At 40.4% G+C, this 25,632-nt stretch overlaps 1 protein-coding gene across 3 annotated transcripts in view; it reads left to right on the forward strand.

Moving 5' to 3' along the window:
- Window positions 1-3,261: 3,261 nt before the first annotated feature.
- LOC131663837 (discoidin domain-containing receptor 2-like) overlaps window positions 3,262-25,632 on the forward strand; it is a 128,844-nt gene continuing 106,473 nt past the window's right edge. For 2 of the 3 annotated variants that reach the window (XM_058934530.1, XM_058934531.1), the window contains exon 1: window positions 3,262-3,578. The gene's annotated coding sequence lies outside the window, so the exon portion shown is untranslated. Of the gene's footprint in view, window positions 3,579-3,752; window positions 3,769-21,133; window positions 21,216-25,632 lie in introns of those variants that run through there. The other variant, XM_058934532.1, reaches the window with a different exon arrangement.

Genomic DNA, 25,632 nt, shown 5'->3' on the forward strand with positions numbered 1-25,632 from the left:
CACATATACGACTAAAACGCTATACCTCTTTATATCGAAAAATATTCATTTTATAATTTGGCAAATATTCTCACTTTATTCAAAATATAAATGACTGCAGAATCAAATCTTTTTGCATATAATCCATTGAGTTTTATATTTATAATTATTATAGAAAATAGAAGTATCAAAGCGATCTGTTTAAGCGAATTAGAGTTTGTCTTCCTCAGATGTATCCAAATTGTTTGTTAATAGGAAATTTTTGCCCGACTATAATTATCCTAGTTTTAAAAGTATCAACAAGTACACTTTTAAGACTCTGCACCATCTTTTACTATTAAACTCTAGAAATTAAGCTATTAAAACAAAAACTCTATCATTTCCATGGCTAAAAATGATTTTTCTATACAATATATTTATTATTTTTTAATTAAAGCGTGACAATAGTTTTACATGGCTGCACATAAATAAGCAAAAAAACCATACATTAACTTTTAAAAATTAACATATTGAGTATCTTTAATATATTTATTTTGTAATAATAATAATAATATTATACTAATATTGTACTAAAAATACATTTTTATTAATGGAAAAGATATTGTGACCCTTCATGTGTTGAAGCATCATACTCGATTGAAATAATAAATACTCCAGATATTATCAATGTATTTAAAACCTACCAACACAATCTGTTCCTTCGATTTGTCATCGTCAAAAATGTACACATTTTCATAAGCATATATAAAAAGTACACATATGCTTTACGTAATGAAGATAGCGATACAGTTAATTCGTACGTGATTACCATTTAGGATACTGAGAAGTCTCTCTCATGAGAGAAAAAGTGAGTTACTCTGGGCGGTGTAGAGGATATAGAGAGAGAGAGAGAAAGATCAAGTAAAAAAATGAGCGAGGAAAAATGTGAACGCGAGGCTCAACTTTGATCATTAAGGATTCTCTTTGAACGGTGAATTCCAGCGCGGAAATCGTGGAGCGCCGATTAAATGAAGTTACCGGTGCAGTCAAAGAAATGTTAAAGATAGTCGAGAGCGAGCAGTAGAAAAAAAAAACTTCTAAAGAAGATGAAGGGAAACAATGGTTCTTCCTGCTTTTCACGTATCTTCTTTTTGTTCGGCTTCTATGTGGATCTTGAGCGAGAATAGATACGCGATCGTCCTTGATATTAAAACACACTCGGTAATACACAAAAGAGAATACTCTAGTTGTTAGATTATACGAGTCGAACGTCCCGACGATCCATTTAGGGATTACATTAAGTATTCTCTTTTGATAGAGATACAATACTCGAAAGCTAATAATGCCTTATTTTTTTTCAGATGTACTTAATAGTTTGCTTCGTTATAAAAAAATCTTGCAGGAAAATCTTAAGATCCTATTGCAAAGAAATTATTGATGTTTCTTTTTCATCTATCTGGTATAATTACAATATAAAACGAAATATAACCTAGAATACTTCTATTCAAATATCTCAAGTGATACATTTAGGTCATCGAACCACGAATCATGCGACAAATTATTATTTGATTATTCCATCGATTATCTGGAAATGGTGAATAACGCAGAGAAATAAAAACTAAGCATTCTGCAATTTTTCACTAGAAAAAGCCGATCATCGTGTCTTTCTTTAAATTGAACGCTCACTACGTTTGCAACAGTTGCAATTCTTCCACATTAAAAGAAAATAGTGCAGAGACCGAGCATCACTATTTATCTCTCTCTTTCTCTCTCTCTCTCTCTCTCTCTCTCTCTTCCCGCGCACGAGCAGCAGCAACAAACGCATCTGACACTGTCGGTGCAGACAAGCCGTAAATTGGATTTAGTAATTTTTTACACTGCTGTTAGAAGAAAAGCTTTGGAGTCGAAAAAAGTCGATGCCGCACATAGCGGCTAACGGAGAAAAACAAGGATAAAGCAAAGAGGCAGGGTTGTTTCGTTGCAGCCGTACTCGTTGGTGATAATTAACTGTTCTCTTTGGTTATATACTGGTGCCTTAAAGCAACAGAGGAGGGAGGCCAAGTATGCGATGTATAGTCAAGTGAAAGAGAGGGCTGAAATCAATAAAATCCCTTAGCCGACGGACGACCGCATTCATCGCCGCCCGTGAGAAAGAGAGAGAGAGAGAGAGAGAGAAAGAGAGAACCCGACCCCTACAACATATTTTGCAAAGCGAGTTTTCTAACCCACCCTCCATTTGTATATAGCATCTCTTGCCTCGTCTCTCATCTTTTTTTGTATATATAGATGCGCGTCTTTTCGCTGCCACCGCGCATCTACTCTCTGTGAAATCGCGCAACGTGGTGTCGTTACCTGATTTTACTTTTATCATTTTCTCCTCTTTGTCGCTTCATCTAATCTTTACTCTTTTCTGCAATCTTCACTTCTGCCGCGTTGAGTTCACGATTGCATTCTAGACAATACAAATCTAGAATTTCACTTGTTGCAGAGTGAGTTTGTTACGCGAAAAAAACGCTTGATTGTTGGATTTGTATTGTCCACATTCCACATAATTTTAGTGTTCAAATTTTATATAATATGGATTTTAAATGAATGTAGATCTTTGAAAATTAGTACTAAAAGAAATATCTCTAATTATAAGCTTTTAGGTATACAGTTTTTATCTCTTAAAATATTTAATAATCGATGATATTAGAAGGAACTTATTCCAGTAGATTATTTTGAAATAAATTCTTTTACTACAGCTGCTGAGCATAACTATAACAGTCAAACAAAAATTTCTTCAAATAATTAACAATCAGTTACAAAATTTTGACAATTGCTCCATTCCATAATTGCATTTTTAAAAGATAAAAATGAGCTTCCGTGTAAAGTTTTACATCTTAAAAGTCCATCTACTGTGCATTGTTATAAATAAAATTTAATATTTGTATTAATCTAGTAATAAATGATATCTCCAAAGCTGTCCAATAGGCTGCGACACTTTACAACATCTTTGATTACGAACAGATTGCGTAGTAACACGTTGATCAAGATATTTGAAGGGTAGTAAATACAGTGCTTAATCCTTGATCCACGCAAAACGGTGCCGGCCGCTAGATGCCGCTTGAGCATCTGCGCGCGCGAGAGCGAGCAAGCCCTTGCGGCGCGCGCCGCCGACTATAATGTCAGACCGGACGTCCACCGTTTCATTCGTTCTGCTTCAGTCAGTGCCGCGGCGCCGCGCGAGACGAGCAGCGTGCAACGAGTTTTTATTATCACTGCCGTTCCGAATTATCATCATCCATTCGAGGAAGTGCTTTTTTCTGCAGAGATTGAGTGCACGACACTCTTCAGTGTTCTTATTGGGTTATTGCAAAACGATTCGGAGTGCCGATGAGCTTGCGATTGTCGTTCAGTGTGTTATTTCTGTGCGTCCACTGAAGGAGAAATAAAAAACAAAGTTCTTGTATAGATAGAGTTGATCGCGTAAAGAGCTGGCATACATCCAATAGCCGAGGGCCTTTATCGTTTGAGCGCACGCGAGAAGAGTTGGGGCCCCCATGATATCTTATCTATAGTGCAGCTCACCGCGTTATTGTTGCCCGCTGTCGAGTAATCATTGCCGTCTGCTAGCCAAGGTGAGGAAAGGAACTCTAAAAAAATCTTTACTTTTTTGCGCGAGCATGTCCGTCATGCACTTCGAGCTCGCCTGACTGCTAGATTTATGTGATTTACTATGCGACACAACTTTTATGACTATTGATTGTGCGAGTGTCGGTCGGTCGTATACAAGTCTTACGCTATTATGTCTACACAATACTTGCAGAAGTAAGTTAAGCTCGACTGTGAATTATTTAATTGCAACCACTTGCGAAAATCTTAACTCTGCTTATTTATTGGCTTACAAGTTTTTTTTACAAAACAATGGTCTCTATTTGTTTCCGCGCTTCATACTCTACAATTTGCAAAAACAATAGGCTCAAAGTAATTGTTCTGCTTCTCAAGATAAAATAGTTGAATTATATACTAGTAAAACAGACAAAGTTAGTCCGGTGTAATTTCGAAAGTCACGTTTACCAACACATGCAAAACAGACAGGGTGCGCGCGCCCAGCACGAAAAGTAATAAGTCAAAAAACTTCTCTCCTACGAGAAAATGCAAATGCAGTCGTTTTTCATTCGCATTACGAGCTAGGCCCCGTTCCTCCCCCCCCCCCCCCCCCCCCGTGATGAAATTCGCAGTCGTAACATTACGGCTATGCTAGCTACTCCCGAGAACGGCATTTCTTCGCTTTTTTCCTTTCACGTGTAAATCACTCGTTCATCTCAATTTACGAGGCAAAGTTAGGAGAAAAATTATTCGCGACTGCTATGTGTAAAAGTTTACCGGCCTAAAACAACAATAGTTTTCGTTCTGTCTTACAAATGAGATTCATCGTGTAGTCCATGATAAATCAAAAGTTCGCTCGGTTGCTCGCGCGAGTACATGTGCAATATAAAGATCCAAAAGCTGGTTGGCGTTTCCGCTCGAGTTCCCCTGGTTTCATACGCGTCTTTCAATCGATCGCGCTCGTCTGCGTTGTAGGGGAGAACTGCTCTATACGCGTGTTATGTTGGAAGTGCCAGCATAGCACCAGGGGCCCCAGGTGAAAATCCTCCCTTTCTTTTTTGCGCTCGCTGGCGAGGGACGACGGACGTACGCGTGTTAGCTGCGCGCAAGAGACGATTAATCCCGTAAGTCCTTGCCCCAAGCACGTTCGTAACTGTATTGTTAAGAGACACGTGGAAAATTTTCGGACTATCATCATGATTATTAATATTATTCCTTTCATTCTGTCCTTTTCTTTTTCGCGAGAGAGAGTGAGAAAGTTTTCACGATTTTCCGTATGCGCGTGAGATCTCTGAATTTGAGTTACATTTGCATTACAACGGACATTTTTAGCGCATGAATATATTAGCTGTATATTTCGTGCAATTCTCTCGAGTTTAGCCATCAAACTTTCGTAGCAAGTGTAATTCACCGAGGCGAAAATTGTGAACTCTTTTAAAATCGAAGTTATAGTAGAGACAGAGAGCGAGAGAAACACGAGCAGATGTGATCTTTTCATCGTGCCAGATCTATTAATCCCATAAATCCTGTCTATAGAAACACCTTTCCTTTCTCGTGCTGACTCCATGATACACCAACGTCTTCGCGCTCTGTTAACTTCGCGCGCACGACGGCTTCACTGGGATTAGCCCTGCAGCAGCAGACTCTCGCTCTCATTTTTTTTCTCTCACTCGCGTGTGTATGTAACTTTTAAAGAATCCGGGGCAGAGCGAAGAACAAAAATTGTTCTTTCTAGTCGACGAGTTTCACGAAACTCCAGTTAAATAGAAGATTACCGAAGATTAGCAGGTGTCACGCGACATGGAAAAATTCATGAAAAGAGCACCCTGAGTCTTATTTAAGCGCATTAAGCACACTTGAACATCTTATTTTCACAAATTTGACGATCACTAGCGCTTCGCCGGTGAGGAAAAATCAAGACTGTCAACGAAAAAATTATTCCACGTAGCAAACGTTTGTTTTCTGGTCACTCTTTGCACGCTTTACTTTTCTGCTAAATATAAAAAGCGTAAACACAATTTGAAAATGAAACTTACAAGAGGTTGAGAAAAGCGTGCACGCGATCAACTTTCTTTTTTGACGTCCGAAAATTTATAATCAATTAGAAAAAAAAGCTCGGACCATTGACAAGAATTTGACACCATAAACCCGTTGAGAAACGTGGAATTTTTCGGATAAAAAAAAAGAGAAGAGAAGGAAGCAAACGGGTAAGGTGCTTTGCCAGAGGGCTTCTCGCGGGCGTACACTTAAATTCAATGAGGCCGAAAATACGAAAATCCCCAGGATGCTCTCTCTCTTTCTCTCTCTCTCTCCCTCTCTCGCTCCCACTCTCTTTTGCGCGCGCGAGTTGCGCTATCTTCTCTCATGCAGTGGTACTAGTCCAAGAAAGCCCGCAAGCAGCTCGAACAAGAAAACTAAGGCGTTATACGCGCGCGAGCTTGCGAATTAGAGAGAGGGGCCGAAATTCCTCTCTCTCTTTCTCTCTCTCTCTCACGGTGGAAATGATCCGCGGCTGTGCGCGCGCCTCTTTGCTCGCTCGATTAAACGGAGGCTCCATCTCGAAGACTCGCTAATTTTCCTCTCACTCTTCCCCTCGTCTCTATAAGCTGTATAATGCTGATGCTGCTGTGCCGTACAGCACCCGACCACCTACGTATTATTAACGCCAACCAACGTATATACGCTAAGGGAAAACTCGTCACCCCTGCGCGTCATTAGTCATGGCCCCATGTTGAATGCTGCTGCCACAGCGGGTGGAGTATGTGAGCGCGCGCGCGTGTATGTGCTTCTTTCTCTCTCTCTCTTTTTTAAGGAAAAAAGTGGTTATTCATGGTTTCTACCGAGCAACTCGGGTGTGAGATTTGATAAGTTCAATTATCGATTTTCTTGTTAATGTTATCCGTGTCGGTATAATGGAGAAATAGAAACAATAATGAAGAAATACTTTCGAGGTTTTAAAATAAAATTTGTAAAACGGACGTATATAAATTTTTTATCATCGATTGTGTTTGTGTTTGCTGTATCCATCTATATTTACTATATAATTCATTAGTTACACGGCCGTTAGCTTCAATAGGTAAAAAATATTATTCTTGATAAAAGTAGATCAATACCAGATATCTATACCTTCTGAAAATTCTAATATCAAATTGAATATGTAACCTACATATATGATATTTGTGATTCCGTTAATCTTGCACATTATAATGCCAAAAAGTAAAATGATGTAAAATCAATAAATTAGCGCTTCAAAAATTTTTAACAATGAAATAGAGTTTATTACTCGAATTATGTTTATGATAAACAAGCTTATTTTTCTTTGAATTGAATATTAAAATTAATGCATTATTAATTGTGCATCCAGTAAACAACACAGTATATAAAATTTATTAAACTAGACGCGCCTGCAAAAAGCGACAAATACACAATTAAAATAAAAAAAAACCCGAAAAACTTAATTGAAAATCGTTGTTGGAACTAGTTTCCCTACCATAATAGCAACTCATTTTGTTGCTAGTAGCATTGCAAGCCATTGGTCGAGAGAGAAGCAAACGTAGTGCAGTGCTCGAATTTTCAAATCTCCGTAAATCCGCCGTCGAGTGATTGACTCAATTCGCGTGTCGGCTGTGTGTACACGCAGAAAGGAAATCAATTAAGCGTGATAGTACAGCAACAGCTGCTGCTGTTGCGTTGCTCGCTCTTTTTCCCACACGGCTATAGCTATCTGCATAGATTTTTTTTTTTTGGCGCTGGATATTTCGTGCGATTGATGAAAATCGTTCGTGGGATGAGGTTTTGAAAGAGCCGCCAGAAAATTTGTCAATTTTTTGCGCCACTGCAGCGGCTGTGTGATTGATTCGGAGCTGATTCATTTTGTAATGATTTTCAAATTGGCTGTCTGCATTTTATGCCGCAGCGGCATTGTTGTGTATTTGCTTCTTCCAACCTCATTGTCTCATCGGTGAAATTTCATATTTCCGCAAATTGGTTCACTATCTGCCAGCATAACAATTTCGCATAGAGAGGTAAGCGAATGAAATTCACTTAATAAATTGTACGACATATACGCGCGCGTATGTACATTCTGTCGATATAACAATAGAAGTATCGAAAATTCACAATTTAACCATCTATTAAAATCGTTCTTTTACCGTAATTACGCCATTTGACAGAGACATCACTTTTCGACATCGCTTGTATCTTTCTATTTCTTTTCCTTTTATTCCGAACGCTAATCACCGTCACATTTATAATTGAATGCCATGCATCGACGATTTGACATGCCGCCACGGAAATTATTTCAATTCTGCTTCTGTCACATTATTCAAACTCTGTGTTATCGCGCGTTCTTCGACGAGCGAATAAAAGAGAAAGAAAAAAGTCAATCTCTTCAGCCCAGCACGAAATTAATTTGCGAAATTCACTCCGTGCTGTTTTCGCGGCGGAGTAGGGGTTGTTCACTCATTATAACTAAATTACGTTTTCTCCAAGATGAAGACATCATCATCAAGAAACATTACCATCTGGAAAATGAAAGTCATTATTCGTGGACAGGAAAAGAATTAAGAGATGTAGTTAAGGTATATAAATCAAAGCACGCACGAGAATATAATAATGAATCTCAAGTCTCGAATTATACTGCAATCACATTGAATAAACACGATCGTTACGAAGCACAAACGCACGATTGTGTTCTACTTACACGTGAATATCAAAAATCCATTAAGCTTTATAATATTTCAAGACGGTGTACTCCACTTTTGCGTCATACAATTACTATTTCAAAAAAAGAAAAGCTCATCTCTGTGTATGAAAATCGTCTCGATAATACTGTCAGCACTACGCGACCACAAAGATTCTCTCTCTCTCTCTCTCTCGTATGCAACAAGGCGAACGTTGTTTCGTCGTCGCAATCATTCATAAATTAGAACCACGGAAAGAGGAGTATAAAGACGTCTTCGGGCGCGATAAAGACGAAACATTAAGCCTTGATCTTTATGAGTCTGTCTGAGAGACAGAGAGGGAGAAAGAGAGGCTCGTTAGTACAACCCGCGAGATATGAATTATAAAGCGACGCGGGACATCGGCAAAATTAAGAATATCCAGTGCGCATACATTAAAGCCCCCCCCCCCTTTTCTCTCTCTCTCTCTCGCTCACTCTTTCTCTCTCGGTGAAAAGGCCAATGTTTGCTGTCTCTTGTGTTTGCCTTTTGAAATTCATTGGACGATTGGCTATTTTTATTTTTGGTTTAATTAGCCGCGTGCGATTGAAGGCGCGGCTGTATGTTCACTAATAAATAATACCTTTAATAAGCTCTATTCTCAGAAGTAAACTATAAACGTGCATATTACGTTTTTCACCAAGACGTGGTTACTTGTTTTTCTTCTTGTATATAATATATCACTAAAACTACGTTCTCGCATGGTACTCGCCAGATTTTTAGCATACTATTTATTATCGTTACGTACAGGCAGCTTTCGTCATAAAACAATCGTATAGTAGTAAACGACGTAATAGCTAATTGTAAACAAACTGTAGTATGCATTATTATGACCTTTTTGGTGTAGTCATCTTTATATGCTGTTAAAACATCAATAAAACGAATTCGAATGATGAGTTTTACAGCTAAATTTTCGAGATTTAAGCACGTACTTATACAAAATGAAAGGCTGTGGGTGCATCGCAATTTAAAATTTAAATATTTTCTTCGATCTTCGGTAAATCAATAATAAAGCGAACGTCGCGCGTCTATCTTAATTTGACTTTCATATTGAGTTGAAAAACGAACGGCGCTCCAACAATGAAACTTCATCATCGCTGCATTCGTTGTTCTATGCGAGAGGTGATGTATACAGCTTAATTATGAGCCCAGCCATCACATGCAACGAGATAAAGAAAAAGAAATTGCACCAGCCAGCTAATCGCCGAGTCGCACAAGAGGCGCCTTGTGTTATTGCCTGCAGCACGATAGCTTGGACGTTGTTTTTTAATCCTTCTGAGCATTCAATTTGTCTTTCGTGATAAACTGTACTTAATGCTACACTCTTAATTAGATAAACAGATATAGTCAAATCAATCGATATAAGATTTTCGCAGCACACATAGGGTAGAGGTCGCTTTGTTCATGAAACGATAACATTTTTACATTTTTTCCGGCATAATGCTAAAGTCTGCTCGCTCCGTCTCTCATTGAATTTAATGTGTCCCGCAACGAAGTGTAAAGTAGTATATGATAATAAGCGAGCGGTAGCGCACTTAATAAGGTCGAAAAAAAAGAAGCGTAAGCAGGACAATGAATTCATACGGCACTCGTCTTTTCTCTCCGGTGAGCGCGCGCGGCTCGTTGAAATAATCGAAATGCTAATTATTCATTTGCATAATTAACACATGCATGCCAGAAGTACCAGCAGCTCATCCCGTAGAAAGGCAGCGGCGGCACTATCTCGGCTGGATCTTGCTTTTCGCTCAAGCTGAGGATACCGACGATTAACAAACGATAAGAATTCAAAGTAAATTGAACTTTCGCCTGGGCATGATTGCGAAAGGACAAGTTTAATTAGCAGTTTGGCGAATGTTTACGCTGCGGCGGTGACGCGTCGCTTAATTAAATCCATCGCTGCACGTGCGTGCAGCCGCCTGCCGCTGAAAAGTCAATTATAAATGTGTATTTTTCCGTGCTACGAGTGGCGCTTGCTTCTGTTGTTTGAAAATCCATTTGAATATCATTGCGTCAGAAGCAACAAAAATAATTGATTTGCATAATAAAATTGCACCCGACACATTGTCCTCTGCTATTTTTCAACGCTCGCACTTGCCAATGGCGCAAATATCAAATGCAAACAGAGTTGGCGTGAAAATAATGACGCATCTGGCGGCGCAAACGAGAATGTTGAATGAGCGAGAGTCGACGGTAAAAGTACTGTTAATGCTCACGCTTACTCTTTCGCACGAATTCAATCGCGAATGAGACGTAATGAAGATATTAAGCTTAATAAATATCTCGCTAAATTTAAAAGCCCGCGTGAGCGTGTAAAAAGAGAGAAAGGGAAGACGACATTTCTTTCGAATAAAATGACAGCTGGAAGGCTTTTAGCTTGAGGCTGAGAAAAAAAACCAACACGACGGGAGTTTTAATCACATTAAAACCGTGACATTAATCCACAGATGCGCGTCAGAAAATCCATAATCAGCAAGACCCAAACGGCTTTGCGCCTCGATCGACGTACGCGTGCTGCAGACTAAAATCAATTTGACTCGCAATCGTTGTTTGCCCTGCTTATACGAAAAATTCTTTGTTCACGAGCCAAACTTGGCTCAGTGATTATTAAAATACTCGCCGAAAGTTTCTTCGGTTTTATTAAAACCTCGCGCGGCTTTTCTTGATAAACGCGCGCGAAGAAAAAGAAGCACGAGGCGGAAAACAACGGCTCTTTTGAAACAAACACGCGCCTCTCTGCGATCCGACCGAAAAGTTCAGCGATGCATCGCGCACTACAATTCTTACCGAGCTAGCTTTCTTCCTAGTTCTTTCCTCTCTTTCTTTCCTGCTCTTTTCCTTCTTTACAGACTCTGTGCCTTGTTTAACGAGTGAAATTGCTTTCAATCTTTTCTAATTCTATCGGGGCTCGTATAGACAGGCTTAAATTTAAATGGATGATGACAGCGTGAAATCAAGATGATTGGACCGTTTTAAAATGTCGAGCTTAGCTTCATTCGGTTGCATTTGATTTGGTACCTTTGATTTGGTACATTGAATTAAACAAAGTTCAGTGAAGATATAGAACGCCTAAGGATTCTTGAAAGCTCAGGTGTTCATTTTGACTTACAACACAGAGCCCAAAGGTATGCACTGGTATTTGCAATCACAGGCGTCTCTAATAACTTCCAAGTCGCGCAATCCATCTCCCAGTGTATACTACCAAAAAGTTTTTCAATGAACGTCGAAGCAGTACTCGCCCGGAGCAGCGCAGTGAGCATGAAGAATTATAGGATTGGCGTTAATTGCCCGTTATACTTCGGCTGGGCGGAAGTGACGCAGTGCACTACAGTGATTTACGAAGTCGATTTGGCTTGGGCTTTTATTTAACGCACGCCGCCACCGCCACCGCGTTAATGGTCGCAACACGCCTCAAAGGGCTCCACAGTTTTTGGATGGGTATAGAAGTTACGGGCGCGTTTTTCTCGAGTATCGTTTTGAAAAAGCCGTCGGAGGGCAGTGCAAGAGTTGCATCGAGCACGGTAATTGGGTTGGCCTTCATTTGGGAAAGGTGAAGAACCGTAGCGTACGTCGCTCTTAACGATGATTACGATTACGACATCATCTCGCGAGAAAAGAGATAAACGTTAGGACAACGAGATCACAGTGTGGCGGCCTTTATTCGCATCGCACTTGTAATACCTGTTAGATGCGCCTTTAGCTTTAGCTGTAAATCACTTGTGTAAACGCGCGAGCTTTCTTTTTTCTCATCTGTTAAGCGAGTAAGTAGTCTTTTGTGCGCGCAGAATGGCTATAAAAACAGGAGTGTAGTCCACTCGGAAAAATGAAAAAAGCGTATTTTTCTAGATGATACTAAAAGAGAATCTCATAAGCCGCGAGTGCTTTCTATAAAAAATAATTACTTTTCCAACTACCTCAAAGCGGAGTTATATACTTGATTGAAAAGTACGATCTTAAGTTTCTTTTTAATCGAGAGGTGGAGTTTTTACGTGTTGAACGGCTTATCGGACGACGTTTAACTTTTATTGATATTTTATCTCGTTTATTACCAGAGAGACATTTCGTCGACAGGTTTATGTCTTGTTTTGACTAATCTTTTCAGCGAAACTTTTAATGCACACGACATCACGAGGTTGTAAAATCTTCAGACAGATATTGCATAGCTTTATTATTTCTTTTTTAATTCTATAATAAAAGTTTTATCTCAGCATAGCACATTTAAACATTCTCAAATGAACATTGGCTGTTAAATCTCGAAGAAATTTATCCGCGCTGGAATAGAATTAACACGTAATTTCCAGGCACTACTGTTTTTTATTCTAAAGTAAATTGACAGACAGATATGTAACAAAATTTTATTAGAATAAAAAACAGTTTCAATCTCACATTATAAAAATCCCACAGAAAAGCCTATCTAGCTCGTATCAAATGGGAAGAAAAAAATTAGCACAACATGATCCCCTATGGTAAAACCGTATCGTTCATTTTCTTTTTTTACCAAGACAATAAGCGTTTTCTGTTGGCCAGCCTTGTGAGAAGGAGAGGGGGGAGAGTGAACTTAAACCCAGGTAAGCTCGGCTACAGACCTCCTCTGCTGTCTCGCGGTTCGAAGCTAACCCGACGACTCGCCTCTCCCTTGCGGCGTTTGGTCAGCAGGGGGAGAAAACCACAAGCATTCCTCCTCCCTCTGTGTCCCTCTCTATTTCTCTCTGGTTCTCCAAGGACTTCCCTCTTATTTATAGCCAAACGATGACGTGTCACTCCGCAATGACGTCGTATATGCATCTCCGTTATTGATGATCGCAGCATAAAGTCTTTAGTGTATGGGGTTAATTGATCGTCCCTTCAAGTTTTCACGGAGAAATGTTGGATGTTCGATTGATGAAGGTGCAATATGTGCGATTGTGGTTAAGAGTTTATTAAAGGCTTTTCATACGTTCGTTTATCATTTGAGAATCCATTTATCATTGTCCGAAGATTGAAAAGTCAAAATTGATAGATTTTTCAGGCGAAGTCTAATCTTCAAAAATATAGAACACCGTGACGTAGCCGACATTTTCTGGAAAAGTGCGCACGTTCGCATATAAAAATGACTGGACACCAAAGGAACAGTTCCAGAATATCGAACGAGCTTCTCGCAAACTATCAAAATTTATGCGACTACATTAAGGAATCGCCTATCTCATCGATTTTCGCTACTTGAAGCCCCTCATTTCTAAAAAATCAATCGAGCGATCACTACTGCTTGCGAATCGCTTGCACTTATACTTTCGAAGATAACGGCTTTTAGTATAGTTCAGTCTTGAGTAGGGTATACGCCTTTCGTTGTACATCATCGTTAATACGTGGCTCGGCTATCGAATAATAAATTTCTTCCGTTGACAATTAGCACACATATACATATTTCTCTTTCCGTAGCCTGATGGATACGTCAGAGCATTATTCGCGAGCTCATACTGATTTCCCATATATTTTCCAAGGTGGAAAAATGCCGCACGTAGCATTCATAACTCAGACGAGAGCGTTCCTGACAGTGTTCCTCGTGAAATGGGGCCAAATCGATAAGTTATTCCGTGGGACACAGCCGGCACATCACTTGTATGTGATTATCGAATTAGTTTCTAGGGATGACAAGGAAGAGCAAATAAGTTACTCGCTGCAGATATATATCTAACATGTATAAAACTCTGAAGCACAAAAGGCACATGGCGCGCATTTTCATGAATAGACTTGCGCGTGGACAGACCTATATCCGATGCAATATAATGATAATAAACTCTTTACGTCCGCGCGGGTATCATCGCCGCTGCCGATGTGATTTCATTCCACGCAAGAGCGAAACTACAACTCGGCGTTTTATGCCTGCATTTGATGGATCCGGATTGCGCGCAACGTTTATAGCTGTATGGATCCGACTCTCTCTCTCTCTCTCTCTCTTTCACTCGTCAGTATCGGCATGGGTAAAGTTTATGTTCAATAGCAGAATTATTAGAGCGTAAAAACTGAAAATCTCACGCTCCCCGGCCTCTTGTCGAAAAGCTTTCGTGAAAGAACAAGAAGAAATTGCAACGAAAGTTTTCGAAGGCAGATTGAAAGGACCGAACTCGAACAAATACAACGTTAACTTTACAACCTTGGGCTTTTATCTAATTCTGTGCGATGCAAGAAAGGCGTATATATAGTACAGAATCGATAGCGAACGTATGGGGCGGGGGGCGGGGGGGGTAGAGCGCTTTAACCGATCGTAAATCGCGTACGCGGCTTATATGTGTACCTGGGTTGCGTGTAATAGCCGGCAAGCGCGTTCGCGCACCCGCAACCGGTGGCTTGCTTGCGGGAGCCCTTTTTTGTTCCACCTCTTTTATTCCACCTCGCTCTCCTGCAGATGTGTGCCATAAAGGAAGAAAACAGAAGAACGTGATTTTGAATGTGAATTAGACGCGCGCGCACTCTCAAGTGGGGACGAATTAAACAATAAACTGGGCTGTGAATGCGCGCACGCGTCGCTGGCTTTTTTATGGCGATTTAGAATATAAAAGGTTTTTTTTATTACTTGAGTGATCGATGAATGCGTTCATTTCATTTTCAGCGTTATAGTTTTCTTTTATTATTTGCGAGATTCTACAGTCGCGAAAATATCGGCACATAACTCGAATTTGAAATGAAAATGTGAGGCTTTCGAACAACTGAAAAAGATAAAAAAAAAGGAAATTCCAATACAAGTGTGATTTCATGGCTCGATATTGAATTACTTCAAATCCCCCACACCTTCATGCTTTCGAATGCCATAAAGTCTTTATTTTAAGCGCGTATAGAACGTGCAACGCGCCCCTTCCTGCAGATTTCTACGAAATCTCGAAGCTGCGAGAATGCAAACTCATGCAGGAAAGGGATTTTGGAAGAGAGAGGATATCGAACGTGCTGCACCTGAAATTCGCGACGGCATCGATTGTGTATTTTTCGTTCGTTCCTTTTTCAGCAGCAGGAAATTGGAGGCAGGCAGCTCTCTCTCTCTCTCTCTGTCTCTCTCTCTCTCTCTCTCTCTCTCTCTCTTTCTCTTTGCAAAATGATATTATGCTAAGTAGAATCTAGATACGCGCTATTTGAATATATCCCTTTGTCTAGCTAGCGAGACAATCGCTTTGATTTTACAGCCGCGCGGACTACGACTTTCGAATGCCAAATGCTGAAGGTATAAAAATATTAAAGAATTAAAACTTTCCAAAGAGTTAGTTTCTCTGTTATAAAGATTTGCATGCATTGAGAATGAAAGACACCATTGCAAAAGACGATTTTACCAAGTCAAACCAGGCCATCAACTTGAATTAAAACATTGAAGAGAAAAACTGAGAGACAGTGGCTAATTCTCGACGGCTACGGGGTTAAAAGAAGTCGTAAAGTGCGTTCGACGGTCATACAAATTCATACGAAAAGGAAAATCAAAGCGACATGCATTATTCATAGTCGAGTGACTAAAAAAAAAAGGACTCGAGGTGAAATTTTGGGCTTATGGAATCAGTAAGCGAACATTTACATCAATTAGCCTGACAATAAACGAAGCCATTTTCCAGCAGACGACGAATTTCATACACGTCGCGGAGCAATTCAATTCGCTCTGACCATGCGACGACAATTGCCTTTTTCTCTCTTTCTCTATTTTCCCTTTTCTCTTTCTCTTCTTCCATGCGTGCAGCATCTCTTTTACCCTTTTACAATTAAAATCCCGTATTATTCGCTCTGTGTACTAGATCATGAAATTTGAAAAGCAGCCTTTTGCTTTTCTAGATTGTTACATTCCTGTTGCTTGTTGTTCAAAGTTGAACTGCGATCGCCCGTTTCAATATTTTAGAATGTATATGCTACTGGGCTATTTATTATTTAGCTGTACGGAGAAATGCGAAAGTTACTTTCACAAAGATTCGCATTATCTGTTATTTTTAATGAAACTTCAACATTCGTAATGAGTTTGGTGTATTCCATCTGTATGAATAAGAGCTAACCTTCGTACGTTTCGGTCATTGTCAGTGCAGTAATTTTCAGCACTTTTTAAAAAACAAATCAACGTGTGTAAGCTTTCAAAGGAAACTTTACAATTTCGAACGCTTTCACGCATCCCATTAGTAAGAGTCACAGAACCAAAAAGATGCACTTGCACACACATACGCGAAAAATTATTTAGCGCACTAATAGCAAAGTTCATTTTCTAAAAAACAAAAAGCAGTGAGCGGCAAAGGCTCGCGCATGTTCTTGTCGTCGCAGGGTATAAAAGGCATGAAACATTCAAAGCCCGAGCGGTAATGGGAAAATCCTCTTGTGGTCGCGTGGCTGGAGACTTTCGCCCGTGTGTGTGTGCTCTAAACCGAAGCGCGCGGCACGCCGCCTGACTCGTCTTCGCCCGAATCACCATGCTGCGTCGCGCGCTACAGAGACCCGCCCTTTTACATACATGCGGCTGTCCTTTGTAATATACAAGCGCGTGGCTGAAACGGCTCGCATACAAAAACGCAAGACGCACGTCGATGTGAGGGACAGTATCTTCGAGTGGTGGGATGAAAACGACAAAAAATGTTTGTCTTCTACGCATAGAGGGACTCTGGGGTACATTTGATGTAGTTTGCTCGATGGATTTTGCGATATGGCAAGATGTTACAGCTTTTATTGCTTTTGCGGGGGGATAGTCAATCATGTTTTTGGCATTATCGTGAATGTTATACGACAATCGTAATTTATTTAGGCTATTAACCCATTTTATAAAGTTTCCGAGGCCGATTCGACAAATCTCTCTGAAGCAGAAACGAGAAAAGCGTTGAAGCATCAAACAATCAAGGTACTTGGCAATTTAAAAGTTGCTAACGTTGCTGCACGAGTTTTCCTACTGAACGACTTAATGAATTGACTCGGAAAATTGCGTCGTTTATTACTTGAGCAGGCCACTTGGACGCTACGAAATTAAGTTTCTGACAACGAGGAGCTTATAGCTAAAGAAAAAAGCTATAGATGAAAAGAACAAGTATAGTCGTCTAGTAGGCTGCAATCACGCGTACAAAAGTCTATTGCAGGCGAGCAAATAACAGACACCAACTTGTACGTACATATAGCTTCACCCTCGGTACAATTTTTTTTGCCTCGGGAGTAGCGTTCGATGGTGGAAGAAGGAAAGACTCGACTCATTGCGTATTCCATTTCGCTAGGGCATTCTCTTTCTCTTTTTTACACGCTGCATTGTCCCAGGCTAGGCCTAATTATCCAGAGGCCGCCTTGCTAATTGAACGTGCACACACTTGGACTCGTTGTGGCATTCTTTTCCTTTCTCCTTCTCTTCCTTTTCTGTGCTGACGTTGAAGCTCGTAATTTGCATTGCCGAGTTTATTTTAGCAAAGAACATCGAGCGCTTTTAAATATAATTCACGGATTCCCAACGACGGCTACTCCTCTATGAATATTCCAGTGGTTGCACAAGGATAAACCGTTTTACCGCGATTTCATCTGCACGAGATATGTGATTTTTCATCTCGGTTTGACAAACGTATAAATATTGGTTATTCTCAAAAGTTAGCTTCTTGCGATTCTTTTTCTTACTTTTTTGGCCATGAAAAGCGGATTTCGTTGTGATTTGCTGTGGATGCACACATATTCAGCTTTTATCATTTGTCTGACAAAGAAGCTTTCCTTTTTTTACTTTGGTCAAAAGTAATAATTTGTACTTTATATTGCACCGTAAATCCCCGAGCCGTAATATCCACTAAAATTATTATTTAGTACGGGAACTCGATTGCGAATGAATAATTCAGCATGCATCGAGTATATAAGCTTATTAAATTGTAATTTTCAATTTATCGTATGCCTAAAGTGTACCATACGCCTATATGAATTTGCTACTCACCTGAAAATACATTAATCAATACGTGACTAATATCATCGAGTTTACAAAACCAATATCATTCTCACGATACGTTAACAGTTCGCTTACTTTAGTTAGAATTAATTTCAATACAAGTTTTATAAATTTGTTCAACAAAAAGCGAAAAAATACTATGTAAGAAAGAAAGAAATCGAGGGATTAGTATAAAATAAAACGGCACGTTCGTTTGCGCAGGCACGAGTAATTTTTTTTTTTTTTATTTATTTTTTTTATTTTCTCAAGCCGAAATAAAGCAGCCCCGCGTAATAAAAAGAAATCCTAGCCGCCGACAAAGTACAATTACAATTTTACCTACAACACAAAAAACACCTCTCCCTCAAATGTATCCACCCTCGCACACCAATGCTATTCGCTGTGTCTCTATTATTTTTTAAGCAACTCCCTAGCTTCCCTACTTTTTTTTTCTCTTCCAACTGACGCATACAAAGGATTTTATACTTGCTCCTAACGAAAGGAAAGAAGAAAAATGCCAAGGAATCCACTTAAAGGCGCCATCCTCGAAGAGAAGACGACAGAGGGGAAAAGTGGAAGTGGGGAGTGGATTATCCGCGCTCTATTCAAGGATTTACGTGACGTTTGGCCTCGATTCGCTTATACTGCTGCTGCTAATACGTTCGGAACTTGAAAATACCAACAAGGTAGATTGACGTGCTTCAGTGCTCTTCTTGCGTATGGTTAAGAGATATGTTATTTCCCTGAATTATACCTAATCATTTAGTTTTTATCTGAACATTTAGGCTTTATATGTTTTTCCTTTGATTAATGAAATAATGTTATATGTGGTATTGCAAAATTCGTTAATTTACAAATGCATGTAAGTGGTTAGACGAAATATTCAATAAAATGATATTATGGTGCATCATGTTTAACTTTGCTTAATTTATATATTTAAATAACGGTATTATATATAGACATTGCGTTAATAATTCTTTGAACGAATCCATATCCAAATCAATAACAATAGCGCCTCATGATATTAGATAAGATAATCTTCGAAGTCGTTGAATGTTAAATTAACACAGCGGATTTCCTTATGAATGGAAATGAATTTCACTTATTTACGAGCGACGACATATCTCGCAAACAAATTTTATACTCTCGAACAAAATAAATATTCTCGATGCGCGCACAGGTTGACAGTAGCCGGCTAATCGCAATAAATCTGGAATAGTAAACAGCAATAAATTCAAATTCGAGATCCCTCCTTAAATTACGTGCGGCGACGTCTGCCTCAGTCGCGCGTGTCGGTTCCCCTTTTGTATAAGGAGAAGGAAAAAAGGGCTGCTGGCCTTAAGGTCCCTGGTGACCTTAGTTGCTATATACCTTGAATCCGGGTAGCAGCAGCGCCGCCGATGAATTATTCCGTTCGCCGAGACGTTTTCATTTGCGTGCTTTCCTTCCTTTGAGTTGGTGCCGCGTGTCGAGTGACGCGCGCGCGCATAGCCCCTGTTTTTCTACCACCTTGTGCAACGGCACTCTCTCGCTCGCGCTTTCTTCGTTTCCTTTTTTCCCTTGTCACGCGCTCTGTACGTTTTGCTTGCCGCGCCTGCCAGTCTTCTTATTTCTTTTATTCAACGTGTTATACACTCTGGCATGCGCGACAGATTTTAACGAAACGGAGGCTCTTGTTTGATATTGTTTATCTTTGTAACCATGCAGTTGATTTACGCGTTCGCATTTATTTGTCAATTCTGGTATTGAACATACAACGTTGTAAATATTGATAAATTATATTTACAAATTCACTCGTATTTATTTCAACACTTATTGAACAAACTCATAGATCTCAGTTGTATTAATTGAACGTCCAACCTCTATCAGTACTTGAAGCAATGTTGTACCGTATCAAATTCAGTCAGAGTAGAGCCAAATGACGAATTACTAAATCATCTTATAACAAAAACAAACAAATAAATAAATTCAATAATTGCAACGAGAATTCGTCACTTAACCACTGAACTAAATAAATCCAAACTATCGCGGCCTGTCAATCCCCGTCGGCGCACACAGGCGGTTAAACGCTTCACTCACAGGCGTACGAGCAACAGCAGCAGCGGCAGTGACAAGCACGACGCGACGCATCATGCGTTAATATCTGTAAGTCGCCCTTTGTTCAGTGTAAGATGTTATCAAGCACGATTGAAGTCGACGACTAGCGGGAAATTCAATTACGGAAAAAAAAGGAAGGGGGAAGGGCGTCGTCGAAAAAGCGATTATCTAATCTACTCTATATGCTGCATTGGCTCGTCGAGAGGCAAAAGGGGTTTCTTCTCTCTCTCTCTCTCTCTCTCTCTCTCTTTGTGCACGACGATGCGTAACGCGATACGCGCTTTCGGAGCTGTCGTCTCTATTGTAACTTCCTATTGTGTGTATGTCTATCCGTAGGCGCGTCTATGGTTTTTATGTCCATGACACATTTCCATTAGCTTGACAGTAGTGTAAGAACAGTAGCTTTTCACTTTATACCAAAATTCCACATGTGCATTTGAAAATTCAAAGAATTCATTTCTTTGAAAAATGTTGATTGACTTTCACAGCGTTGCATAAAAATTTTTCAAGCCATTCGTAGCCGCGTGCTGGAGACTTCTTTTTTCCCCTTCATTGGGATTAAACGCGGATCGAGCTTTATTAATTCCATTACGATCATCTGCAAGAAGGTTGAAGGAGAGCAGCACTTTTAAAAGGGGGACCCCCCTCTCACTATCACTCTCTTTCTCCATGCAGAGATTCGGTAAAAAGACAAGTGAAAGAGCTGCGCTACAGTAGATGCTGTGTCGCAGTAAAATCAGAAATGAAACGAGGGAGGAGTTGTAAAACGACAGTCAAATTATTAATGGCTGACTTCGATTATATATTTTTCCTTTATTCCGGCGATTCATCGTCGTAAAAAAATAGCGAATAAATGTGATAGTTGTAATCAACATTGTTTTCTCATTTGTTTCAGGTGAGTTTTCACTTTCGATCCACTCATGCTGTCAACATTCAAAATCGAGAGTGAGTATACAAAGTGTATGGTTAATGACAAGGTAACTCCTTAATAATAGAAACTCATCTATTCGTAAACGAATCACAAGCGATAAATAGTAAACAGAGTGTGTGTGCACAAGCGGTAGCTATTCATTACCGATACGTATAGCAATTAATTGAAAATCCGAGACTATTGATCTCGCTATTGATCGCAGTGCACACACAAGCGAAACGAGCAAATAATTAACTAGTAGCTCTAACTACATGATTGGATATAATTAATCACGAAAGGCCGCGAGTTGCGAGCTAAAACAAACAGACACGCGGGCATAATTGAATCTTTCATGAAGCTAATCTTAACGATAATCGACGCAGTATAACTGATATTATTCGTATAGATAGCCACTTAGCGCCTTGCCAGTCTTTAATCCTGTTACAAGCGAGAGCGTCGCAGCGAGAGAAGAGAAAGCCGTGAACTAATCGGTAGTAATTGCACTTCGTAAGTCTACCACTCAGCTAGCTAAGTCGCGATGTGCTCGCTTTCGCTCGCTCGTCGCAATCGTACGACGCCTGCTATTCGTGCCCAATATACCGGGAGAGAAAAATTCGTACAGGATGTGCATCGAATTGGCGCTGATCCTCGGCATAGCGAATGACAAAACGCACTGACAAGTCGATCCGTAATCTTGACAGTATACAAAGGTACGCGTAAACCACGATGCACGTATCGCATACATAGCCGAAGCAGCTCACGTACGAGCGAATTAGCCACGGGCTAATAAAGCCACGACGCCAGAAAGCGAGAGCAATCTGGACGTCGATGTATCGAGGGGCGGAGAGAGTAGAGTTTGCTCGCCTGGAGGACATAAATAAAGGACAGGGCGAGAGAGGGATTTTCTTCGGGAGCAAGAGAGAGAGAGAGAGAGAGAGAGAGAGAGCACTACTACTGAGATACTACTTGCGCGTTGTGCGCAAAGGGTCGTAATTCTTGCGTGCAAGCAACACGAAGGGAGCGCCGAATAATAAGTCCGAATGCAAGGAGAGCGGAGTCAGTCACCCCGACACTGAGAGCTTCACTTCGATCGCCCTCGAGATATTTTCCGCCGAGACTTTTGGTCGTTCTCGTTACGAGCTGGGGGTTACACTCCGCTGGCGTTACTGCCACTATAGGGCGGTCTACCAATTTTTTTTAAGCTAGTGGGCTAGTGAGAATGGCTGTCCTGGTGAGATGTTCAAGTTGAAGGGCTGACGTTTTTTGCTGATGAAATTGAACAAGAATGCGGTGTAACTTTTGAATGCATTGCTGTTGGCAAAAATGGAAGAATACTTGAAGCTCACGAAGGCGTCACATCACCTCTGAAAGACACATCAAGAATGCGACTAACAAAACTAATCCATTTTTCTAGGCAACGACAGACACATCTTAATACGTTTCTCTGGAGAAAGAAAGAAAAAATGACGCTTCCAAACGTATCAAATCCAACTACACTTGACTAAACAGTCTTATATGGCGGCGGGTCGCGTGCTCGCGCTTCGTCCGTCGACCATTTTTCCTCCTGTTGTATCGTGCCGAATGAAAAAAGAAACATTTCTCGTAAAGAGTTAGTGACTCGTGATCCCTAATCGCTTCTCTCTCCTTCTGACCTCTACTGTTGTGCTGCTGCTGCTGCTGCTGCTGCTGCTGCCAACACATACGCTCGCTCTGGCACAATAGCTGTTTTTCGACGACGACGACGACGACGCTCATGGGGATTGCGTGCAGCAGGACTAGCGGCTGGTTATCGATCTCTTGTACTGTATTCCGGGGGGTTATACCTTTTTTTGCCTTTTGTGGCGCGCGCGCGAACGAAAGAGAGTGAGAGAGAGAGAGAGAGAGCGAGAGAGATACTGTAGCAGATCTGTCGCGCGCGAAAGCTAAGGCTTATTGTCAGCTACTCACTGTCGCCTAGATGAATGGCCAGCCTGACTGACTTCTTATTACTCGATTGAGAGCCATGTAGCCAACCACCCCATGCACTTTCTTGTAATTCTATTGTATTTGTCAAGACGTTGAAATAAAAATTAAGATTTGGAGTGTCCTCGAGTCATAGAAATGAAAAGAATATCTTTCTGGTCCATTGATAAATGGATAATATCCGTCGAATATATTATGCAACGCTTAGATTTCAGCATACAATTAGGAATGTTCATGGTCCATTGCATCATCGACATTGCTAACTGTATAATTGACAATTTTTAGTATGCAAATCGTCATAAAAGGCGAATAAAAAAATGCCTGCGAAGGGGCGCAATAAATAAAGCAACGGCCTAACGAGAGGACAGCGTCACAAATTACAGCAAAAGGCGGTCTTGGAGAAAAACGCGCCTAGCTCGCGCAGTTTGCTTCTTATTTTCCCCTCCCCCTCCGAGCCGGCGATGGCGCGTGTAAGTAAAATTTTATTACCGTCTCTACGGTTGAGTTCAAATGGAAACGAACTGTCTATCCAGCTGTATAAATCAAGGAAAGCGCGCGCGCGCGCGCGCCCGAGATTATTGTGCCGCACGGCTCTATCGATCGCTCATAAAATATTTTTTCCTCCCCTTCGAGCATCTTTTACGAGTGAAGAGAGCCTAAAGAAGAAAAAGTAGGAGAAGAAGAAGAAAAAATAAAGGAGTGCTTACCTTTTTGGATTACTAACAATCGAAAGCCAACGACTGTCGTTGGCGTGCGCGGACGATCCGTCATCGTCTGTCGATAGATTATCATGACTTACCGTTTCGCTTCCTAAGCGCGAGGTTATAAGAAAATTGTACGTGCGAGATTCATGAAGGGGGTTGCCAATCGATATCGTATGCTTTATGCACACGCTGTGATCACGGCGAATATTATATATCTGGCACAAGTTTTATGCATCGGAAAACGTTATGTAAAATTGATATTTTTTTTTTTTTCACATTTTCTGAATCGTAAAGCTGGCCTCCTTGCGTGCGCATGGCGCCGTGAAAAGTATTTTCCAAATCAGCGACAAGAGTTTACGAAGAAGAATAAGCGATCTCCGATTTGGTGCTGCCAAGAATTGAGGGCTGCTGGTGGCTCCGATCGTGTGCGAGTAAGCGTAAATGCATTACACCGAACTTCTTCTCGATCGAGCGCGCACGCGCTCTTTCATACTCCAACGCCTCGATTTATCTTTTGCTTTTGTGCTACTGTTACTATAGTCTGCTTCATCTCAAGAGACAGCCAATGGACACAAAGGACTCTTGACACCTGTTCAACGCATTTTTCTTTCTTTTTTTTTCAATGGCTAATTCACTTAGCTCTCCTTTCTCTTTGGTCTTTACGCTTCATTAATCCGCTTTTATATCCAGTACATTCCGTTTGGATTACTATAGCCGTTTCTTTGTCTCTTCTATGTTGGTGCAGCATATTATTACAGGTTTTTTTACGTAAATAATTGTTACCTCGTGTAAAAAATCACCTGGGACAACTCGCAATGGCACTGAAGGTAAAAGAATGACACAAGTGTATTAGCGTAACGCTGAAAGGATACTCGTGAAAAAAAAGAAACAAGCATGCGATCCTGTGGAGTTGCTCGTAGGGTTGGTCGTCAAACCCAATTTAATCCCTATTTCTTACAAAGTGTAAATTTAGCTTATAGTTGCACGCCTGCCGACAGCGCGCAAAAAGCTAAAACGATTACAAAAGGCCCCGAGGCGTCACAGTCATTCAGAATTTTCGTATCCGATTAGCACGCACGGTGGGGTTATATATATGAATTATCGCATTATCATAATCCGCTGAAAAAATCGAATACTCGCTCAGCAAGGGGTTACGCACAATTGAAAAGAGATGCGGCTGGACGTGCTAACTGTTTCGAGAAAAAAAGGAAGCTCGCCCGTGGCGCAGCCCGAGCCAGCTATACAGCTAATAAGCCCCCGGATAACGCCGCGTTGTCGCGCTTATATATAGATATATATACTGAACAGGGTCCCATTCAGAAGTTAATTTCATGTTTTTCTTGCTTTTCACTTCCTCTCTTTGTCGATGCAAGACTACGCATGAGCTGCAGGGATTCTGCAAAGTATACTTATACGCTGCGTGATTTATTATTCGGTGAATATTCAAGAGGCATTAACGTTATGCTTATAAATTTATGCTCGCGAATCAACCACGACTCGCCAATCTATATCTGCTCAAGTATCTGAAATATATGCCATTTTTAATGCTGTTGAAATTAAGAACATGCTATGACAGTATATTTGAGTGTAACAATTTTCTATACTTTATACTATATTTCATTTACATTTTTACATTGAATCAAATTTTCGTTAAAACTATATCTATACTCAATGAATCTCAGCGATATGGCAACGTATTCAATTTCAGAACATAGTACCAAATTACAATAACTTAAACTATTGTAGCTTCTAAGAAATCATTGACTATATTAGTTATCTCACTTGAGATATTACATGCCATCTATATTCACAATTGAT

Source organism: Phymastichus coffea, unplaced genomic scaffold (genome assembly GCF_024137745.1).
Source record: "Phymastichus coffea isolate CEN01 unplaced genomic scaffold, Cenicafe_Pcof_1.1 PCOF00039, whole genome shotgun sequence".
In the NCBI taxonomy this organism is placed as follows: domain Eukaryota; kingdom Metazoa; phylum Arthropoda; class Insecta; order Hymenoptera; family Eulophidae; genus Phymastichus; species Phymastichus coffea.